Source organism: Lactuca sativa, chromosome 9 (genome assembly GCF_002870075.4).
Source record: "Lactuca sativa cultivar Salinas chromosome 9, Lsat_Salinas_v11, whole genome shotgun sequence".
NCBI classification, from domain to species: Eukaryota; Viridiplantae; Streptophyta; class Magnoliopsida; order Asterales; family Asteraceae; genus Lactuca; species Lactuca sativa.
Genome location: NC_056631.2, coordinates 34,757,702 through 34,769,577, shown reverse-complemented (window position 1 = coordinate 34,769,577; position 11,876 = coordinate 34,757,702). Strand labels below are relative to the sequence as shown.

At 35.4% G+C, this 11,876-nt stretch overlaps 1 long non-coding RNA gene across 1 annotated transcript; it reads right to left on the bottom strand.

Moving 5' to 3' along the window:
- Positions 1-565: 565 nt before the first annotated feature.
- Positions 566-1,388, bottom strand: LOC128128435 (uncharacterized). The gene is made up of 2 exons (XR_008226362.1): positions 882-1,388; positions 566-788 (listed from the first exon to the last, which is right to left on the bottom strand). It is a non-coding gene; the product is annotated as an uncharacterized LOC128128435 (long non-coding RNA).
- Between the last annotated feature and the right edge of the window lie 10,488 nt (positions 1,389-11,876).

Genomic DNA, 11,876 nt, shown 5'->3' with positions numbered 1-11,876 from the left:
TTCTTTTCGAAAGTGATGATCTAGTATTAGAGCTTCATTGTTGTTCGTCGACTTATTTAGTCTGTAGTAATAAACAAGTGTGTAGTGAATCACAATCTTAAGTTTTTAGGAGAAGGATATCATCAATATCTCGTCCGAGTTGAATTCACATCCGCTTACTTACTTAACTTCAACATGATTTTTAGCCACTCGCTTTCGTTCTTTATGATCAGCAAATCATCTCAACAACACAACCCCAGTCACAACAAAAACATATTAGCATTTTCTACCCATAATAACCTCGCTCTACCGACATCGTACAGATATAAGAGGAAAATGGAATTTAGGGTTAGGGCTTATCAGTTTCCAATTGAGATTGAACAATTTTAGGGCAATTTGTGAAGATTTTGGCGGGTTGATGGGGATATTTTTGAGGAAAGGGATTAGGAGAAAGCCATGTGGACGTCATGTTAACGCCACCTGGGTAATCCTTCCCCTACCAATAAATCTAACAAGAAACTTTACTAAATTGAAATGCGTTATCCAAGAACGATGTGTTTTTTTGATGATGAATGGGGAAAAAATCTATTAGAAGGAGGTAATTATGCCAAAACTGAATTACAAGAAATCCACTAAACATCAGGCATCCATTTTTCTAAGGACTCATTGCCATCGACCGATTAAAGAAAAATTGAACAATTGTTTACCAAAAATCAAATACCGATGTTACATTACTAACTTCTTTTCTTCAAGGGCTCGACTCTTCTTTGAGGCAGTTTCGATGTAGCCAATTTGTAGATCCCATAAACCTTTTAACAAAATTACGAAAAAAAAATTAGAAGAAAAGAGAAGCAATTGAAGATCCAAATGCGATAATTGATTGAGGAAAATTAGAATCGTACCAATGCAAGGACGTGTGCTGCGATCAGTAGAAGCACAATGAATGGCGCTGTATCAAGGATCTTGGTCTGATTCTGCCTAGCGATCTCGTGCTGAATCGCCATTTGTAAAGGTGCCTGTTGAGTATGAAAGTGGGGAGATTAGGGTAATTGGGAAATCAGGATTTTCTAAACTATGGTAATTGAATCGGGTTATTTGGTTTAGTTTTAAAACCAACAATCTGGTTTTGTTTACAAGAATAAAAAATAAATGCATTACTTATCATCATTCAACTCTTAATTAGAAGTAACAAGTTTTGCATTTGAAATTCACCTAAATGTCAAAAGTCTGTAGTATATCTTTAAGATCTTTATGCATGGTGAAATCGATGGAATAATAGATCCGCTCTTCTTTGTTATTTCCAATTCTTATCAAATTTACATTTTGTCTTAATTTGACAGTGATTAGAATTGGGATTATAAAAAGAAAGGGAAACCTTAAATTAAATACCAAATACCCCAAATGTTAACAGTGGCAATCAAGAAAAAAAAAAGAAACCCTAATTCGAAAACACAAAGCATAAAAAATATATACATAAGAAAGGATTGAACCTTACCTGTGCAGGCTTTGACGCTGGTCCAGAAGAGTTTCAGAGCGGCGAGATTACTCCAGTAAAAAAAGGTTGAGGTGGCGCGTGGAGGGGCGGCAAAAGCTCAACGAAATTACCAGGCGAACGTCTGATTTCCAATACCGTACACGAGACTATATAGTATATACATACGTACAATGGGCCGGCTATACAGGGCTCACTAAGTTGGGCTAATACAGCACATCAAAGTATTTTGATGCGTCTTTTTAATTGGGTTTGGTTGAGTCTCAAAATTCACATTCATATCCTCTGAAATCATGTTTAGAAGATTTTGGTTTGGTTGTGACTCTTTTTGAAATACTTTTTATCGGTTACATTTAGGTGTTACTCTTAATTAATCACGTCTTAACTCAATCAACTATCAAACGACTTTTTAGTGTTCGGTTGTTCTTTTTAAAGTCTAAAAGGTCTATAATCTTGAATCATATTTATAGATCTGTAAGAAAAAAAAAACTAATATTTATTTTTTAAAGTCTACAAACTACATAAAAAAATAAAGTTTATAAAAGTTGATTGTTTTTATACATTTTAAAGATTTTTTTCAATAATATGAGAAATTCGTATATAAATCTGTTTATTATTTTAATAATTTGTAATAACTTAAAACTATAAGTCCATATTTATCCACGAGATACATGTGAAGTTTAATTATAGCGTTGCTATGTGTTTTGTAAAAATCGACAAACCCATATCAATTTTAAATTATAAGACTCAAAGTGTTAATGATAACAGATTGCTATATAATTTATAGTTACTAAAATAATCTTGTAAATAAGTTAAAACAAATATATAAATTTTATAATCTTTTACAAAGTCAAAATCAACATCGACCAGGTTGAATTCACGCCAGTTAATACTTATTTTCTTATCTTTAACTTAATAATTTGCCACCCCTTTTGGCTCTTTATGATAAACAAATCACCTCAGCAACGGCCTCGGTCACGGACAAAAGCATATTTCATTGTCCACTTATAACAATCTCGCTTGAGCAATATATGGAACCAAAAAGCAACCAATAACATACCACAAACTCAATGACATATCATAGATAACGACTAATCAAGATAAAAGACATGTAATGTCACACTCTAAAAAAGAATCAAAGTCAAGATGCTAGAGCAGAATTAGAGCCACAAATAGAAACCATCATAAAACATAATGATTTCATGAAAATATAATCAAACTTGTGGTTTTGCGGTTTGTCGGTGGTTTATCGTGACGAACATGTGATGCGTCAATGGCTCAACGGCAACAAACATGTGGTGTGTTGGCGATTCAACAACAGCTTGTGGTGGTACAACGATGGGGCATCAAGTGAAGTGAGGTGGTCGAAGGGGTGCGATGGGAAGCAACAACTGATGGAACCGTGGTTTTATTTTTAGGGTGAAGTTAGGAGAAATGAAGGAAGCATTCTTTTTTTTTTTTTTCTTTTTTTTTTTTTTTTGTAATTATAACGTTTTTCTTAAGTCACCAGTGAGTTTTGGAAGACCATTTCTCATGTATTCTTGGAGAAGGGATCGTGAAAGCTCACGGTGTTCCATTGACAATTGTTTCAGACCGTAACACCCATTTTACTTCTCAATTTTGGAGGAGTCTACATGAAGAGATGGGTACAAAACTGTGTTTGAGAACTTCTTATCATCCACATAATGGTGATCAAGGTGAGATAACGACTCAAACACTAAAAGATATGTTACGAGCTTGTACCTTGGATTTTATGGGCAACTGGGATGAACATCTACCATTAGTGGAATTTTCATACAACAATAGTTACCATTCAAGCATTAGGATGACACATTATCAAGCAATGTACACACAAACGTGTCGTACGCTATCTTGTTGGCTTGAAGTTTGAGATAAGCAGTTTATGGGTCCTAATATTGTTCATCAGATTGTCGAGAAACTAAAAGTAATCAAATAATGGATGCTAGCATCTCGGAACCGTCTTAAGAGCTATCCATATAAGAAGCGACAACGAATTACTTTTGAAATCAAAGACCAAGTGTTACTTAAAGTCTCTCCATGGAAGAGACTTATTAGGTTTGGAAAGAGAGGAAAGCTAAGTCCAAGATTTATTGGACCATTCAAAGTTCTTTAGAGAATTGGAAACCATGCTTACAAACTGGAGTTGCCAAAAGAACTGGAAGGTATTCATAACACCTTTCATGTGTATTATTTGAGGAAGTTCACAAGAAAGTTCCTGATGTGATTCGACTTTCGAAATGAGGGTCGATGAAAAAAAGAGGTTAATTGAAGAGTCTGAAGTGAATGTTGAGCATAAGACAAAGAAGTTACAACAGAAGATAATTGAATTGGAGCTTTTGCGATGGAAACATAAGGTATGGAAAAACCTCACCTAGGAGATAAAAAGTGAAATGAGGAATCGCTATCCACATATGTTTGTTGATGCATGATTCCGGGACGGAATCATCCTAAGAGAGAGATAATTATAACACTCACATTTCTCTCTAGGCATTAATTTATATGTAGTTGGCATCGGTCAACAATTGTAACATTTCTAAGAATAGATAAAAGAAACTTTCTTGAATCTATGTGATTTATGTGCTTATATTATGTGTATAGAATATTAGGTGAAAACTTAATAAATATGGATAAAACAAATATTAAAATAAAATGTTAATAAAGATAAATAGCCTTAATGAAAGTTAAATTAGTCGTGATGAGGATTTTGGGGATATAAGGAAAGCTTAAATTTTACTTCGTATGAAAAAAGTTATAATCATTTGAAGTTTCACGTTCAACCCGATATGGCAAAGTGCATCGTAAATAGTGAATCAGAGATAGGTTGCTTATTAGCCTAAGTAATCTAAATGAAAGACGTAGTTATTGTAAAACTGAGAGCTTGCATATAAAGAACGTCCAAATATGACTTCATATGAGGAAGTTATGATTTTTTGAAGTTTCAACGCAGTAGTGCGGACACAGAAACTGAATTTTAGATCGTTTGATTTTTAGTCGAAACAACCTAAATGAGAGTTGAAAATCTCGTAAATAGGAGTCTGTCGATATAAATACAATCGAGAACGGATGTCGTATGAAACAAATATGAATTTTAAACGGAGTTTCGCAGTCGAAGCCTTCTAAAATAACAAATAAAAAATAAATTCAGAATTATTTGACAGAGTCTAAGTTAAAGTTTTAGATCTCGTCGATAGATACACGTGGATATAAAGAACGTAAAAAATGGAGTCCGTATGAAGAATTTAAGAAAATTTGAAGTTTCCTAAGTGCGCAAAGCGCAAAAAGGCTTGGCGTGCATGCTTCTAGAAGGGCCATGCTACTCCAGCCCTTGAATGCCACGTGTCACGCAAAGGTTGGCCGACAAGGCCTGGGCGCGGCGCACATACTCGAAATTCTGCATATAAATTGCTTGCAAGGGCTCATTGTATCTCCACACCTCACCTATTATTCTCTCTCAAGTTTCTTTCAATTATAGTCTAACCTTCCCTTAGATTTAGGGTATTTTGGCGAAGCCCTGAGGTCCCTTAGAGCCGGTAGTTAGGAGCCATCGAATCGGAGTTCAGCCAATGCAACTTATGGAATTTTGCCAGGAAAATCCATGTAAGTTAAGCTACACTTATATTGCTTTCAGTGTAACTTATATTTGAGGGGTTTTCTAGGTTATAAAAAAATACATGTAAGCGGAAAAACACTTAAACCCTTAAGTTCACACGCAACCTAGAAATAATCTATGTTTTCTTTATTGATAACAATAAACTATGAACATAAAGAACCCTAAGGAAAACCTGTTAGAATCAAAATATACATATGATTAAGGTTACATACCTTTGATTTGTTGTAGTAAACAAATCATTTCAATCTATTATGTTTGTTGGCCTTGGAAAGCTAGCACCAGAAGGATGATGCATCTAATGTCTCACATCCAAAACAAGAAACCCTAGAATGAGGAGGAGAGAGGAGGTATGAGGGAAATTTCGTTCCTGTGCCTGTAGGTAATCTAGTAAACAAAAATTGCAAGCCAGGTGTCCTATTTATAGTTTAGGTAATTTGCAGACGAAGCAAGATTTGAATTGATTAAATAATAGATTTAATCTTAATTTAAATCCTTTCCTTTTATGCAACTAGGAGGCTTCCAAAAACCCTAGGAAACCCTACAAAACCGTTCATAGCATGGAGGGTTCTAGAATTGCTTCTGTTGTTCAACTATTGAACAAATACAATTCACCCCTTGCATTTTTAATTAATTCCAATTAATCCCGACTTAATTCCAAATTAATTCCGATTAATAATTAATCAATACTAATTGATTTTTTAATCATGTAAATTAACAAATCAATTATTAACAGTTTATCTCATATTGATTTATTAATCACATAATAAATCAACAAATCAACTGTTTATTTCCAATTAATATATTAGTCACATAATATATTAAGAAATCATTTTCCCATAATTTGCAATTAGTTTATTAATAATATAATAATCTAATAAATTATACTTCTCTCTCCTAATATCATTTCTAGCTATTTCTGGACATGAGGGCAACCGAAAAAGGACTTTGCTTTTAACTACAAGATATACTAATTTAGTTATGAGCTTAGACACCTTAATCCAATAGTTTCTCACTTGGATAAGTCTATAACTACAATTGTAAGTATAACCCTGAACAAAACAGCAAAGAGTGCTTTCCAAAGCTACTGCTGAACTTTGATTCAAATCAAATGTTGGCCCTAAGATAAGTGATCAGATATACGTTTGTTCTATAAGATATTGTATGAACAGAGTCATGGATTAAATGATCAACCTCATGTTCATTTGTTTGTTTCCCGATTTCCGATTTGTGATCAAATTTCAGACAACAAAATTGAACACATAAATTCAGTCCGGACCAGGCTTGGTTCTTATAGATCAACTCAAATCACCGAGGGGCCCATAGATATCGCTTATCCTGTTAGGGCAAAAGGAACGAATTACTTTTACTATCTAGTCATACAATTTACATAACAAATCATACATAGAATAACCCTTTATAACATATGGTTACGAGATGCCTTTGAGAAAACAAATGCACAACTAATTTGTATACTATGTACTATATATCTCTGCTTTAAGAATAAAAGATATTATCGTCTTAGAATTACTTATGATTGAATCGATGAAGTAATCTCTAAGCGTGGGTTTATCCAGTACTTAAAATCTTTATTTTCAAAGTACTCATGAATATTGTAGCAATTACAATTGCAATGTCTTAACCTCAATTGACAATTTACAATCAATTCACGATAGTCTTAATTCACTACTTACTTCCAAAAGTATGAACGACTGTGGAATTTTGAATAATATTAAAAATTACTCAAGGAAGTAAAACATGCAAAGTTAAACACAATAATAAATTAATTGACTATGGTATCATATCCATTGATTATAAATAAATCTATATTATTTAATCATCATAACAATTACGAATTTATTCATTGTATAATGTTTTGAGTAATCAATTAACCACTTGAATTAGATAACATCAATCATGTCATGCTAGAAACATGCATACTATACCTCTCAATGGTTCTTCCTTTGTAAATAGATTAATTGGACATTAGTCTAATGATTCTCAATTCATGATTCCAAATTCTTATCACTATCTAAGATGTAGTGGAATTTCAGCTTTACATACATTGTCTTTTTGTGATGTCAAGGTTCTTAAGTCACATAGACTGAGCCTTCGACATTACAAAATGTTCCACATAAACTTGTTACTAGAAACGATTCCATGGTTATGAAGTCTCAAATTCAAGATACACTCCTAGAACACTTCTCTTGCATAAAAGTTTCCAACTCACATGTAGGTTTTGTAAACATCTCCCATTATGGAAACATTTCCATATTCCCATATGACCGCCAATTTTAACCAATAATTATCTCAATCCAAAACATGTCACTATGGTCCTTCCCAAATAATGTCATACTTTTAACTGTCCATAAGCAACCAATCTTTGATAAAACATCATAATGTTCTTGATAGTTGTTTAACAAAATTAGTCATAAAAAATTCTAATCATTTTCACATAATTCTCTAGGCACTCAACTCATTATGTCCTATACAAGGATTTAATATATGTTCAATTCCTAGCTATAATATTTATATATATGGAATCTCCTATGTTGAAACATTTCAACATGATATTCATATATTTCTTTGACTAAGTTCTATTAAACAATACTATCTAAAGCTTTAGACTCAAAATAAAGTATGAGTATCATCTCCCTTAAGTCCACTATATCGAAACATTTTCCGAACTATGCAATTTGCAAAAATAGATACAGTGTTCTGTAACATCCCGAGTTCAGGAGTGCAAGTTCAGGGTTCAAAGTGTAAATGTGAAAGGGCAACTCGGCGAGTCCATGGGTGGACTCGGCGAGTAGGGTCGCGACTCTGGTCACGTGTTAAGTGGCCAACTCGGCGAGTTGGTGCTGAGTGGAGAAAACCCTAATTTCGGAGGATGAGCCCTATTTAAAGGACATTATACCCTATCCCCAACCTCTTTACCCTCTCTTGAAGTCCACAAAACCCTAAGGCGCGTTTGTGAGTGGTTTAAGAGCTTTTTAACCTTGAAGAAGAGATTTTGGAAAGCTAAGAGGCTTGGAGCAAGGGTCTTTGCAAGGATTTGGATTTCTCTTCTGTTGGAGCTTTCCTTTGAGGTATTATTTCGTTGCTTGGGCTATTATTCATCATTTTGGAGTTTTTGGAAAGAATAGCTTGTGATATTTCGAGTTTGGGGGTTAGATCTGGGGTTGCTACCTCAGATCTGGAATGGAGAAGGTCTAGAGTGCATTAAAGTCCCTATTCTTGAGTGATTGTTGAAGCCATCTTGTCCCAAACCCTAACCCTAGAGTGTCTTATGCTTAGATCTCTTTGGATTCACGTAAAGTTTGCCACTTTACGTGATGGATGGGTTGTAGAAGGGTAGATCTATGGTTTGGATCATCTGCATGGCCTGGAAAGCTTCTGTATGGATTAAGATCTAGAGGTACTCGGCGAGTCACAAAGGTGTATTCGGCGAGTTGCTTGAAGATGGGGAGGAACTCGGCGAGTTGGAAGAACAACTCGGCAAGTTGGTTAAAGATAGCCTTGGACTCGGCGAGTCTAGTCGTGAGGCCCTAACCTTCTTCTGGTTGAGCCGTGAATCGGTGAGTCAAGGGAGGACTCGGTGAGTTGAGTGCGAGGGGACTCAGAGTTATGGGACTCGGCTAGCCTCGGGGTGACTCGGCGAGTTGAGTCGAGGATTGGGAAGTTCTGAGCATGGGGACTCGACAAGTCAGCGGGTTGACTCGGCGAGTAGAGTCAGTCAGGAGGTTGACTTTGACTTTGACTTTGACCAAGGGTTGACCAGTTGCCTTCCAGGGGCATTTTGGTAATTGTTGGCTTTTGTTTTGAGTTCAGTGTTGGTGTCGGCTGGTGGTGGAGATCGTGTCAATGGTCGGAGCATCTTGGTCTTATCTTTTTCAGTCGGCAGTTGCAGATGAGTTATCCACACTATATCGACAGGGTCTACGGCACCAAGGCCGGCCCTTTATCGGATTGTAATCCGAGTATCGTTGTTATGTTATTGCTTTGCTATGTTTGCATCCTGGTAGTTAGGATGGTATATGCTAGATACCTGGTTAAGGTCGGTATCCTGGTATATAGGATGATGCTATGCTAGTGACCGGTTAGGTCGGTATCCTGGTTAGGATGATGTTATGCTATGTGATCTGCTAGATCGGTTTGATTGGATGTGAATTGTTATATGATTGAATGTTTATGTGCACATGGTTGTTGGATTGGGGTTGAGTTGAGGCGGGTCCTGCTTTGTGCTGTAGGTCAACATACCCAGGGTGGACCGGTTATCCCAAAGGCCCAACGAGCGGTCCGGATAGGCTGTAGGCCCCAAGAGGGCGGACCAGACATGCCGAGGCTCGGAGAGTGGACTAGGCCGACTGAAGGCCCAATGCAGGCGGACCAGTCATACTGTAGACTCAGAGAGTGCACCAGGTTGATTGAAGGCTCGGTGCGGGCGGACCAATCACACTGTAGACTCGATGTATGTGGCTAGACTCGGAGGGTGGACCAGGTGGACTGAAGGCCGGTGCGGCGGACCAGTCACACAGTAGACCCGAAGTGCATGGATAATCTGTGTTCTGTTATGTTATGGCATGTTGTGCGTGTATGGTATATGTTGTTGGTATTTTGGGGGTATCTCACTAAGCTTTCGGGCTTACAGTTGTGGTTTAATGTTTTTCAGGTTCTTCAGGAGACCGTGGCAAGGCAAAGGCGTGATCGTACCGTTCCTCATGATTATGTTTTATGACGTGGTTCTGGGAAGACTCTGATAATAATTGTATTGAAAACCTTTTTGTAATAACTTAATGAAATGGGGTTGTTTTTGAAAAGTTTAAATTGGTTGAAATTTTTAGAGCGTTACCAGTTGGTATCAGAGCCTTGGTTTGAGTGAATTGGAGGAAGATTCGTGTGAATCCAGTCTCAAATCAATGAGAGTTTTCAAAAAAGAATTTAAAATGGTTTTCAAAATGAGTTCCATCTCCCCTAAGTCCACTATAGCGAAACATTTTCCAAACTATGCAATTTGCAAAAATAAAGACATTGTTCCCTACGAACGATATTATTAACATGCAATACCAGCATAACTATTATGCTCCCACTAGCTTTGACATGTACCCAGAAATCAACTGGACCTCTAGAAATCAATACCCTTTGACATTCTTAAGGAAGTGCATATTTATGTTATGCGATGCTTTGTATGTCTCCAACTAGACTTCTTAAGCTTATACACCTTAGTTGGACAATGTGTGTGTGTGTGTGTTTAAACCCTTTCAAGACTAACATATATATATATATATATATATATATATATATATATATATATATATAGAAAGTTCAAACAATTTCTTGCCATTCCTGACTATTCGAAATATGAAGATGGATGTCGTAATCATATTGTGAATTTGATAATGCAATTTACACAACTAATATTCATATAGATCAGATTATCAAAATCTATTAGCAAAAGTATTTCCTCATAACCATATTCATGAATTAGAGCGAAACCTTTTTTCCATTTAGATTTTAAGGTGCATACATTCCTATCCATGTAAATCTATCAATTCAAACGTACAGTCATAAGACAAGATTTAGGACAAACCAAAATCAAATTCAGTTTTCCTTCATGGATTGAACTTCACTATTTTTAATTTCCTGCCTTCTAACAGCTCAAGGGCCTACCAGTGCTTCCATTTTGTTAGTGGCTCACCATATTGATCAGTATACTTCCACTTATCAGCGTGCTTTACCTTTTGCAGTTAAATGAAGATCATAGAACTCATAATCATTGCCAACTAAATTGGAAGTGTACATAAATTAGAATACATCAATTAAACACAACATGTTATAAACCTTAGGTCATGTGCTAGTGATAACGAAAAGGATCATTTTCAGTTGACTCTTGTAAGCTCTCAAGATCAATACAACTCCCATTGAATTCTTCACATATGAGTTTCTATCTCAAGGAACATTCCTTGACGAGCTAAAAAAATATTCAAAAGTTCGTGCAGATTCCCGACAAGAAAACACTCCATAGAATAGGATTTGTTTTATCTTTTGTTTCTTGATCAATGAAAACATCAAAACTCCAATTCTAAATGTACTAGAGTAAGTTAAGCATTATTTACTCTACATATTATGAGGTTTTATCATCCTTCTTAGTTTGGAATGAGTTTCAAGATACGATTGATAGTTACTAAAGCATGACTCTAAAACTTGATTGGAACAAAGTATGACTAATCTTTGATCAAAACATTTCCAACAATGTTTGATTCCTCTTCTTAGTCATACAATTGCACTAAGATGTTCTTGAGGATTAATTGTGATACAATTCCACAATTGCTAAGATGATCATAAAACAAGATACTAAAGTACTCTCATTTCTTTTCAGATTAGAGAATCTTTTATATTTCTGCCTAATAGATTCTTCTATCCGTTCTGTTGCTCTATGAACATTTTCAAAAGTATTAGAATTCTATTTAATCTTACAAACAAAACCATATTAAGCATCAGTAAGTCTTGATGAATAGAGTTATCGTCCCTTGTGGCGGATCCGAAAAGTCCATATCAACATGTACTAGATTCATTAGTCCTTCACTATGTGAACAATGAATTAGTCATAATTTTCCAATGAGTAAGATTCTCATGCATCATGGAATTCGAATTGTATGACTAAAAGTTTCTGTCCAATTTGAACTTAGTGATGATATTTCTTTTCACATGGTCAAAAATGATAATGCACAAGCACGTTCTTGAAGAATCAGTATCCACCATTAATATTATCATTAT